General features: G+C 39.3%; 1 long non-coding RNA gene across 1 annotated transcript in view; it reads left to right on the forward strand.

The window, feature by feature from the left end:
- Positions 1 to 4,145, forward strand: part of LOC139082806 (uncharacterized) — a 54,106-nt gene extending 49,961 nt beyond the window's left edge. Inside the window, exon 4 of the long non-coding RNA XR_011539058.1 lies at positions 1,063 to 4,145. This is a non-coding gene — a long non-coding RNA (uncharacterized lncRNA). The remainder of the gene's footprint in view (positions 1 to 1,062) is intronic.
- The last annotated feature ends 8,097 nt before the right edge of the window (positions 4,146 to 12,242 follow it).

The following is a 12,242-nucleotide window of genomic DNA, read 5'->3' on the forward strand; positions in this document are numbered from 1 at the left end:
TATATAGAGCGCTAAGTATCATGCACGTCATACAAACCAGCGCCCTCTTCTTCTGCCTGCAGTTTCCTGACTCGTCTCCACTCACCCCACCTACTTGCACAGACAGCTCACTAACATAGAAAGGAGTGGAAGGTTAGGGAGAACAGAGGGTTTGAGCAGAGAACAGGGACTAGAGTTTCTATGGAACATTTCCTAGGCTGTTGATTTGAAGGTCATAGCGCCCCAGACACATTATAGATTTATGAGTTAAATATGTATGAATTTTAATCATTAGGGAATCCCATATACGATGGCCGGTTTTATAAAACTATACTGAAGGGACAGTAAGATTAGGCAGATTAAAATGTCTTCTGAAATATATTTTCTAACGTGGGACAATGTAAACTAAAAGAGATAATGTATACATAGCAATTGTTCAGATGTATTTTGAATTCTTAGACTTGATCCAGTTTGATAAACCGTATTGGAGACCTATTAGGTGTCAGGCTGCTTACACAGTACTTTTGATCCCAAAGCACATGAGACGTGCTTCCTGGCCTCAAGTAAGTCTCAATGGAATTGAGAATTAGGGGTTGAGGGAAAGGGGGAATGGAGGATGGGAGGCTAGGGGACCAACATGCACAGAAATAGCTAAAAATTCAATGACGTGGATGTAAATATAGTTCCCACATAGAGACACGGATAAGTGAGCTATTTAATTCGCCTGGGGCAGGAGGAGGAGCCCGTAGGGAGGTGACAGGTTCTGGGACTCTAAAAAGAATTTCATGGACCCGAGAGGGAAGCATATACCCTCCTTTGGGGCTAAGGACAAAACCCAGTCTGAAGAGAGATGAAGAGATTTTCTCCAAAAATCAAGATGCAATGCTGAATCATGAGAGAAATTAGGAGATTGCATTCTAGCATAATAGTATTTTTTTTTTCACCCTGCATACTTTTAACACACACACACACACACACTCTCATATATTCCTCAGCAGTTTGAAAATTCTGTTTCTCAGCTTTGCTTTTTACTGGAAAAAATGACAAGTAACTGAATCCCAATGTTCTGGCATTCTGTTACAGAGAAAGAAGCTCTTCAGTTTGCAGGAAAACCATCTGAAGCTTTACTCACCTTGCAGTGGGCCTCCCTTACATAGGCAAACGGATTCTGGGATCCTATTGCTGATGGGCACCCTAATCTTCGTATTGAAAAGATGCTCTGCAGATGGTGCTTCTCCTCATCCACCTTCGAAGCATCTGCTTCCTAGAATTCTTTATGTGTACTTGTTAATCCATCCTGAATTCAAATGGACCAAGGCAAAAAAAAAACTACCTTTAAAGTGAACAAATGCATTTAATTGCTTAACTCTGAGGCAACCTAGAAAGGCAAAATCAGTTATGCCACACTAAACCAACAAAGACCCCTTTGAAAAAACCGTTGTCATCATAGCGATATTTATTGTTTAATTTTAATTAGAAGCTACAGTCAGGCGGCAGCCTTCTGGAGAGTGAGGAATGTATGTGAGTAAAGTAAAGTGAGTGAGGAAGGACACCCATGGATGCAATTGCTCCTGCTCTTGGCTTGTAGATTTTTTTGTTCCTTCTTTCGGTTGTTTTTTCACCCCTGCCCCTTCCCATTATCATGCCTAATGTTCCAGTTCTTAAGAGGATGTCTCGTTGGTGAAGCACTTGTTAAGTGTGACTCCATAGACGCTACAGTCACCTGGATATTCCGACTTTTGCTGCTGGGAATCAGAAGGGGGAGAAGGGGGTGGCGGGTGAGCGGAGTGTTGAGGAATTGTTGAGCCTACTGTGGCATTCTGCCACTGTTCCTTTCTCCCCTCCTCTTCCTTTGCTGGAATCCCCTGGCACCCTTCCAGGCACCCCCACTCACTCACAGATAGCTTGGCAAGTGATAGAAAGGGGTAGAAGGGGAGGTGGAATTGAAGATTTGGGCAGACAGACTCCAGTTTCTATGTAAAATCTCCTAGGCTGTTGATTTGAAGATCTCAGTTGCCCAGATGCTTTGTGGGTTTTGGGGTGAAGTAGGTGTACATTTTCATTTTAATTGCTACAGTTGCTTAAACTTCTATGTAAAGCAGTCGCATTTAAGGGATTTTTAAAAAAGAACATGTCACTTCTGCTACTAATGGATAAGTGCATACCCTCACTGCCTCACCAACAGATGGCTATTTTTTTAATTAAAAAATTGCTAGATTGTATCTAATTCTAGTCCATGAGACATTCTACCCCATTAACTTGTGGTTTATTGCAGCCGTTCCTCTGTTTAGCTCGGCATGTTAATCCTCCAAAGACCATCTCTTCAGGAATGTTCAGCTAATCATGCTTCTTCCTTTCCAGAACTAGATTGAGATTTAAATTGTGCTTCTAAGGAAATATAAGTTCTTGAGCTTTTTTACTACACAGAATTAGCATTATTTTTTCTCTTCTTGATTATTCATGTGCATAATTAACAAGCTGTTCTATTCGTTGGCTCTAGATATTTCGTAGTTTCCAGGCTCCACATTTCAAAATGCAATAGAGTTATCATAGTAAAATATGAGCAAGGCAATAAAGCAGGAAATATTGTAATATATTTTTGCAACCAAGGTTTTGAATGCAAAAGTTTCCAGATCTCTTCATTATAGTGCCAGCTGATAGAGTATTTCTCAGCTTTCATAAAAAAAAGAAAGTTGAGAATCTGTGATTCTGCCGAATGAGGCTGTATATAAATGAAGTATCTGCGAAACAATCCTAGGAAGCATATTTTTTGTTTCACTGGTACTTGCTTATGTTACTCATATGAATAATATGATTGATTTTTACTTTATCTCCAACTGGCAGCGTAGCCATAAATCTATCCTTGAGGTACCTCGTACAGGATAAAATGTTATTTTTCCTCAGTGTGGTCTCATTTGATTACAATGGCAGCCTTGCCTGGCCACATTCCATCCATAATTAATTGTTGCTTTGGTTTCCAGTTGCAGCGAGGCCAGTGCTGTGGCTGTTCACATCTTTAGATAACCGTCTACTATGCCAGCTGGCAAGTGAATGGAGACCTTTCACACGGAGTCTAATGGGCTCAAAAGCCTGAGTCTTTGTCAGGGGCAGCTCTTGAAATGATATCGTGCCAGGGAAGGTCCAACTTGCTGTGGCTGACAGTCTCTTTGGCTCCTAACCCTTCTCAGTAAACACCATATGCAGAGAGGTTTCATTTTGCCAATTTATTTTAGCGTCTCTCATTCCACGATAGAAAATATTCTCAGTGGTGATAGGAAAATGAATTCTTTTAAGCTTTAACCTCTGGGTCCAGATCATTTTCTCTTTCCTATGTATTGAGCTGTAATCCCATTAACATTAGTGACTGCCATTTTGTCATAACATAGATCTTTGTTTCTATCAAAATATTTCTTTCTTGGTCAGATGGTTTCGCATTACTCCCAGGGAAAGAATGTGAAGTATACTAGGCAAAAAGATAGGTAATTATCCATCCATGTCCAATGCTGAGATTTATTTTTGAGCAAGAAGGCGTGTTGTAATTATTGTTACAAAGACATATTAGATGTAATTTTGGATAGATGTGTTTAGTTCCTTGATTCACTCTTGGCAATGCGACCTTAAAAAAAACTACATGGGTTAGTATCATTTGACATGAATTATGAAAGAATCTCATAAAGTATCAGAATTCTAGCCCATTTGTGATTTCTCGAAGAAGATTTAAGCCAGATTTTCAAACTCAAACATCTTCAGAAGCCATGCAGGTAAAGCTGAGTGAAGTGTATCAAGTGTGAGATTTTGAGGAAAAAAAGGGGCAGATTGTTGGCATGTGGGGGAAATGAAGAAATGAGGGAAAGTGGGTCTAGTCATGCCAGATCTTTGTTTTCTCAAAGGAAGCCAGATATCTAGATTTTTACCTGACACCTCTTGTTTTTAAATGTCGACAACTGCAATTAGTTCAATTAAAAACAACGACAAAAACAAAAATGATTCCATTTGTGCTAAGGGCTGGATCTGCAGGCTGACTTTACATCATACCAAGTCTTGTAACAGAATAAGACATTTAAAATGTGTTTCTTCCTTTAAGAAAATTACAATCAAATGTATTTTACATTGATGTATAAATGTTAAAAAAAACAGTTAATAAAAATAATAGCAATCCATTTAAACAAGTCAGTATGTTTTGAATGTCTATAAAATCCTCTCAACAAAACTGTGATCAGAAAATATGTCTTCTGTCAGCTACAGTGAAAGAATGTTAGGCTGGTCTGGAGAGCAGAAGGATTAGATTGCTTTCATGAGCTGTGTGGTTTTCTTCTTTTTAAATACACTTTTTATTTTAATTTTTGCTGAGGAAGATTCACCCTGAGCTAACATCTGTGCCAGGCGTCTTCTATTTTGTATGTGGATTGCTGCCACAGCATGGCCCATGATGGGTGGTGTGGGTCTGTGCCCAGGAACTGAACCCCAGGCTGCCAAAGCACAGAGCACTGAACTAAACCACTAGGCTTCAGGGCCAGCCCCTTGTGTGGTTTTCTTACATGTCCTCCCCACCCAGTTTGCAACCACTGCCATATACTGTGAAATGACTGATCAAAAGTGAATTTTTCTTGATATATTGCCTAAGTTCCCTGCTTTGCATTTCACAAGGATAAAAATAATTAAAATTTAAAGATTAGCAGAAAGTATGATGCTATTAATTAAAAAATGTATTCAGTAGTGCAATCACAATAAAACCTAGATTTGGAATCCAACAAATATATTGCTTTGCTCATTATTGTAAGGGAGGTTCTAAGGATGAAAGCAGATTTTGAGGGAGAGAGAGCGTAGAACGATGGTACGTGAAAAATCAAGGAATATGACACTATACAGCTTTTGTACTTTTTTTTAAAAAGGATGTGGAAAATAAAGACATGAGTTCAGGACTTGATATTCTAAAGAGATAAGCATATGTAGATCATAGATGGAGTAAATAACTCAACAATCTTAGATATATAAAGAAATGAAATGTGTGTCGGGGGGTGGCAGGCGAAATAAGTGGGATTAAGAGGTAAAAACTTCCAATTATAAAACAAATAAGTCACAGGGGTGTAATGTACAGCATAGGGATATAGTAAATAATACTAGAATAATTTTGTATGGTGATAAATCATAACTAGACTTATCGTGGTGATCATTTTGTAATGTATATAAATATCAAATCATTATGATGTACACCTGATACTAATAGGATATTGTATGTCAATAATACTTCAATAAAAAATGAGAGATTGCTGGGAAGATGGCTGCATAGGAGGACTCTGAACTCATCTCCTCACATGGTCACAACAAATGTATAACTCCCCTCGGAACAATTACCCCTGAGAGAGAATCAGAAACTGCATAAAAGAACCTCCATGACAATTTACAGAACTGACTGAGGTGGAAGAGGCAGAAATTCCTTTCTGGAGAGGAAAACGCTACATTCGAGCTGTGGTACTTCATGACCAGGAGTGATCTTAAAGTACAAAGCTTTTCCTGGAGGAGCAGGGGATCTGAGTGGGACAGCTTTGCCACAATAAGCAGCTTTTGAACTCAGCGCAATTGAGATGAGTGTAATAACATCTGGCTTTGCTGGCTATTAAAAACAGTCAGCAAAGGATACCTCTAGAAAAACTATCAAATATAAGAGAAAGAAAAACCTGCTCTTCAAGGGCCCATGCACAAATTCCCCCATTTGGGAAAACAACACAAAATCACCAGAAAGAAAGGTGCACCATCCTTTGGTGAAAGAGACTCACTTGATAGGCTCTGGGCATATCTCAGGGAGTCAGGAGGTGGCTGGGCCCACCTCCCCAGGGACTGAGACATTGGCAGCAGCTGTTATTGTGACCTAGTACAGGTGTGCTGACATAGACACTGGCAGGTGCCATTGGAGTTCCTCCCCCGGCCTGTTAGTGCAGGGGTGTGCCTCACCCACTAGAGCACTGATTTAATCCAGCTCAGCCAGGGCAGGCAGCTCACCCTAAGGATTGGCCCCACCAACTGGGAAGCCCTGGGGTAACTTGTAGACGAGCATAGGCCAGGTGTGTGGGACCTCTGCAGCAGGGTGAGTGGGTCTGCCTCTGTGGTGCAAGGCATGTGCGAGGGGCAGGCCTGTGTTGGTAGAGTGTGTAGGTCCTCTTCATCAGGGCAAGTGGGTCCACTTCAGGGGGGCGTGGCATGTGCACGGGACAGGACTGTGTTGACTGGGTGCATAAGCCTGCAGACGGTGGGGCTTGTCAGCTGAGGCAGACTTGTGTTTCTCAAACAGCCACATGGGTGATCTGCCCCAACCTCCAAAGCATGAAACAATTGTGTGCTGCCACACCTGGGGCTGGCCCCACCCAGCTGTACTCCTGAGAGAGCTGACAAGAGCCTCGCAGGCCTGAGGCCTACAGCAGTTGTGAGCTCCTGAGCTTAGCAATGAGCCATGCTGGGGGCCTACTCACTTAACAGCAAAACAGCAGGAATGTGCTATTAGACCTTGCACCCAGCTGTGCTGGAGATCCCCCCACCCTATAAAGTGACTGAAGAGACCATAGCAGCTGCATGCAGCTGAGCCTTACCACCAGCCAGACCAGGGAGACAGCCTAGCCTCCCTGAGCACCTGCAGCAAGAGCAACCCTGCCACAACAGAAAGACACACGTAGCCCACAGGGGGACACTCCTGGAACAATTGGAACTGGTGATGAGAGTGAAGCACATTACTGGGCATCACAAGGCATCTCTTACATAAGGCCACTTCTCTAAGATCAGGAGACATAGCGGACTCCCCTAATACATAGATATAAGCACAGAGAAAGAGGCAAAATGAGGAGACAAAGGAATATGTCCCAGATAAGGGAAGAAGACAAATCCTCAGAAAAATAATTAAAACAGAGATAAACAATCAACCTGAAAAAGAGTACAAACTAAGAGTCATAAGGATGCTCACTGATCTCACGAGAAGAATGGATGAACACAGTGATAACTTCAACAAAGAATTGGGAAATATAAAAGAGAGCCAATCAGAACTGAAGAATACAATAATGGAAATGAAAAATTCTCTAGAGGGACTCAATAGCAGAGTAGATGATACAGAAGAAGGGATCTGCAAGCTAGATGAAAGACTAGAGGAAATCTCCAAGCTGAGCAGAACAAAGAAAAATGAACTAAAAAGAATGAGGACAGTCTAAGGGAACTCTCAACACTAACATCATAGTACTAAACAGTTGAGTACTAAACATAAAGAGTACTAACATCCATATATATTTAAAGTGCTGAAAGGAAAAAACCTACAGCCAAGAATACTTTACTCAGCAAGGTGATAATTCAGAATGGAATGAGAGATAAAGAGTTTTCCAGAAAAGCAAAAACTAAAGGAGTTTATTAAATAAACCAGCCTTGCAAGAAATGTTAAGTGGACTTATTTAAGTGGAAAAGAAAAGACCACAAATAGGAGTAAGAAAATTATCAAAAAAAAAAAAAAAAAAGACTGGTAAAGGCAAATATACAGTAAAGGTAGCAGCAGATCAACCACCTGTGAGGGTAATATGAAAGTCAAAAGACAAAAGTACTAAAATTATCTATTTCCATGACAAGAGGTTAATGGATACATACACACACACACACACACGAGAGGTTAGATATGATATTAGAGGAGAGGAGTAAAGAGTAGAGCTTGTAGCAAGAAGTCAAACTTAAGAGACCATCAACTTAAATTAGATTGCTATTTACATAGGTTATTATATGTGAACCTCATGGTTCAACCAGAAACCTATAATAAATACACAGAAAATTAAGAGAAACAAACCTAAATATAATACTAAAGGAAGCCATCTAACCACAAGGGAAGAGAACAAGAGAAGAAGAAAGGAAGAGAGAAGAACTACCAAAACACCCAGAAAAAAAGGAAAAAATGGCAATAAGTACATACTTGTCAACAGCTGTCTTAAATGTCAATGAACTAAAAGCTCCAATCAAAAGACATAGGGTGGCTGATTGGATAAAAAAACAAGACCCATATATATGCTGCATACAGGAGATACACTTCAGACCTAAAGACACTCACATACTGAAAGGGAAGGGGTGGAAAAAGATACTCTATGCAAATGGCAAAGAAAAGAAAGCTGGGGTAGCAATATTTATATCAGACAAAATAGATTTTAAAACAAAAACTGTAACGAGAGACAAAGAAGGGCACTACATAATGATAGAGGGAACAACCCAAAAGAGGATATAACACATGTAAATATCTATGCACCCAACATTGGAGCACCTAAATATCTAAAGCAGTTATTAACAGACATAAAAGGAGAAATAGACAGTAACACCTTAATAGTAGGGGACTTTAACACTCCACTTATATCAATGGATAGATCATCCAGATGGCTTTAGTGGAAATATATAGAACTGCAGAATACACATTCTTTTCAGATGCACATGGAACATTCTCCAGGACAGATCACATATTAGGCCACAAAACAAGTCTCAATAAATTTAAGAAAATTGAAATAATATCAAACACCTTTTTCTGACCACAATGGTGTGAAACTAGAAATCAACTAAAAGAAGAAAATTAAAGGGGCTGGCCTGGTGGCATAATGGTTAGGTTCTCATGCTCCACTTTGGTGGCCCAGGGTTTGTGGGTTTGGATCCCTGGTGAAGACCTACACACCACTCATCATGCCATGCTGTAGTGGCATCCTATATACAAAGTTGAGGAATGTTGGCACAGATGTTAGCTCAGGGCCAATCTTCCTTCCAAAAAAAAAAAAAAGACAAGAAAATTAGAAAAGCCACAAATATGTGGAGATTAAACAAAATGCTACTGAACATCTAATAGATCAACAAAGAAATCACAGAAGAAATCCAAAAATACCTGAAGACGAACGAAAATGAAAATACAATATGCCAAAATTTATCAGATACAGCAAAAGCAGTACTAAGAGGGAGGTTTAAGCAATACAGGCCTACTTCAACAAACAAGAAAAATCTCAAATAAACAATCTAACCAGAAAAAGAAGAACAAACAAAGCCCAAAATCAGTAGAAGGAAGGAAATAAAAAAAGCCAGAGCAGAAATAAATGAAATAGAGACTAAAAACAAAAAGAAAAAATCAGTGAAACTAAGAGCTGGTTCTTTGAAAAGATAAACAAAATTGACAAGTTTTTAACTAGGCTCACCAAGGAAAAAAGAGGGAAGACTCAAATAAATAAAATCAGAAATGAAAGAGGAGAAATTACAATGGACACCTCAGAAATACGAAAGATTATAAGACAATACACTGAAAAGCTATGTGCCAACAAATTGGATAATCTAGAAGAAATGGATAAATTCTTAGAATTATACAACTTCCAAAACTGAATCAAGAAGAAATAGAGAATTTGAATAGACCAATCATGAGTAAGGAGATCAAAACAGTAATCAAAAACCTCCCAAAAAATAAAAGTCCAGGACCAGATGGCTTCTCCGGTGAATTCTACAAAACATTCAAAGAGGACTTATTACCTATCCTTCGCAAATTATTCCAAAAAAGCGAAGAGGAGTGGAAGCTTCCTAACTCATTCTACAAGGTCAGTGTTACCCTGACACCAAAACCAGACAAGGACAACAACAAAAAAAGTAAATTACAGGCCAATATCACTGATGAACATCAATGCAAAAATCCTCAACAAAATACTAGCAAATCAAATACAATAATACATTAGAAAGATCATACACCAGGTTCAACATCCGCAAATTAATCAATGTGATACACCACATTAACAAAATGAAGAATAAAAATCACATGATCATCTGAATAGATGCAGAGAAAGCATTCAACAAGATAGAGCATCCATTTATGATAAAAGCTCTGAATAAAGTGGGTATACAAGAAAGGTAACTCAACATAGTCAAGGCCATAAACAATAAACCCACAGCTAAGGTCATACTCATTGGAGAAAAACTGAAAGCTATCGCTTTAAGAATAAGCACCAGACGGGGCCTGCCCAATACTGCAGTGGTTAAGTTTGCACGTTCTGCTTCAGTGGCCTGGGGTTCACCAGTTTGCATCCCGGTATGGATCTATGCACCACTTTTCAAGCCATGTTGTGGCAGGCGTCCCACATATAATGTAGAGGAAGATGGGCTCAGGGCCAGTCTTCCTCAGCAGAAAGAGGAGGATTGGTGGTACATGTTAGCTCAGGGCTAATCTTCCTCAAAAAAAAAAAAAAAAAAGGAATTGGAACCAGAGAAGGGTGCCCACTTTTACCACTCATTTAACATAGTATTGGAAGACCTAATCAGAGTAATCAGGCAAGAAAAAGAAATAAAAGGAATCCAAATTGGAAAGGAAGAAGTGAGACTATCACTTTTTGCAGATGACATGATTTTATATACAGAAAACCCTAAAGAATCCAACAAAAAGGAATTAGAAATAATAATGAATACAGTAAAGTTGCTGGGTACAAAATCAGCATAAAAAATCAGTTGCATTTTGGGGCCCGCCTGGTGGCGCAGCGGTTAAGTGCGCACGCTCCACTTTGGCGGCCCAGGGTTCACCGGTTCGGATCCCGGGGTGCGGACATGGCACCGCTTGACTAGGCCATGCTGTGGCAGGCGTCCCACATATAAAGTAGAGGAAGATGGGCATGGATGTTAGCTCAGGACCAGACTTTCTCAGCAAAAAAAGAGGAGGATTTGCAGCAGTTAGCTCAGGGCTAATCTTCCTCAATAACAAAACAAAACGAAAAACCCCTCGTATCTCCACTCTAGAATTTGATGCACTATATGCTTTTTATTATTAGGGTATTACCTCACTAATGTGGATGTTGATGTCAGTAGACAAGCATTAAGATCACTTTAAAAAGTCAGTGATTCCGTCATGGAGGCCCCACGTACACATTTACAGGATGAGTTTGAGGCATAATATTTCAATCTGTAGACTGGGTTATAGTTCCCATCATATGCAGATTAAAAGTATGTACTATACTTTGAAAATTTGACCGGAAGTGAAAAACAGATGCTGTTGAAAACTGGTGGATGACTCAATAAGCACGTCTAGTGATGATGGAAGATTCATGTAAATAATGGAGAATTGAGCATAATTGTTTCTCGAAACCTTAGATTAGAAAAGATCAATACTTTAAAAGAAACCTAGTCTTTTAGAAATGTAATTTTAAATATAGACATGTAATTAACTTAATGTATTAAATATTATAAGTAGGTCTTGACCCCTTCTACAAGTTTATCTATTTAATTTTTAAACATATCCCTGAGAAAAATGAAGTAAGATTTTTTGGGGTGCAGGGTCTTCTTGCATGCAAACATGTAAAGTAATTGGAATTAGGCGTTCACGTGCATGTGAAAATTTACATGCACCTAAACTTAGAGAATTCAAAGTCTAAGGCAGGAGTGCTTAAGCCTGGGAGGATATTAGGGAGTTTGCTAATTCCCTGTAACATGCGAAACAAATTTTGAGTGTGTGTCCATATGTGCATTTCTCTGGGGCGAGGACACTACATAGTTCTTTTTCAAAAGTATTTTAATCTTTAACATGGTTAGAACCAGAGCTCCAAAGTACCATAAGCTAAGGGATGTGGCCACTAGGCATCCTGGTTTCTCCTGAAGGGAGGAAGAAAACAGTGAGGATAAAATGGCTTGGACTCTGGAATCCAATGTAGCTATAGAGTGTATCTCCTTCAGAGTTAGAGTCCAAATAAATATTCAAAGAGCATGATTGTGAGAGAGATTAAAATCCATGTTGTGGGGAGGCACTGAGAAGTAGTAAAAGAAATTTCTAGGAAATGGTGACTGTTGAAGAGAGGTGAAACTGAGCAAAAACATTATACTGGGTTCCATTTAAGTTATTAGATCATTGAAATTTTCAGAAACATTAACTTGAAATGTAAGGATCAAATACACATTAGACACCAAAAAGGAACTTTTCTTCAAAGCATAATGTGGTAAATGACTTTTATCCATAAACAGATGAAGGTAAGCATGTATACACCTGCTTATGTGTGGATGAAGTCTAAGCATGCCTCTAATTTTTTAATACAAAGAAAATCCTTTACGTGAGTGTGCACAAGGGTGGTCTTGATGGAGGAGGAGAATGGTAACAAAACTTTGGGTCAGGATATTTGCAGGTAATGTAGTGTGAAGACTGGTTTGATGATGCTTATGACAGTGGTGTAGAGAAAATGAGGATCGTGAAAAAGTGTGATTTAATAGGACAAAGGAGCTACTGTGAACTCTAGAAGGAAACTGGTTGGAGGAGTTTA

The sequence above is a fragment of the Equus przewalskii genome, chromosome 4 (genome assembly GCF_037783145.1).
Source record: "Equus przewalskii isolate Varuska chromosome 4, EquPr2, whole genome shotgun sequence".
In the NCBI taxonomy this organism is placed as follows: Eukaryota; Metazoa; Chordata; class Mammalia; order Perissodactyla; family Equidae; genus Equus; species Equus przewalskii.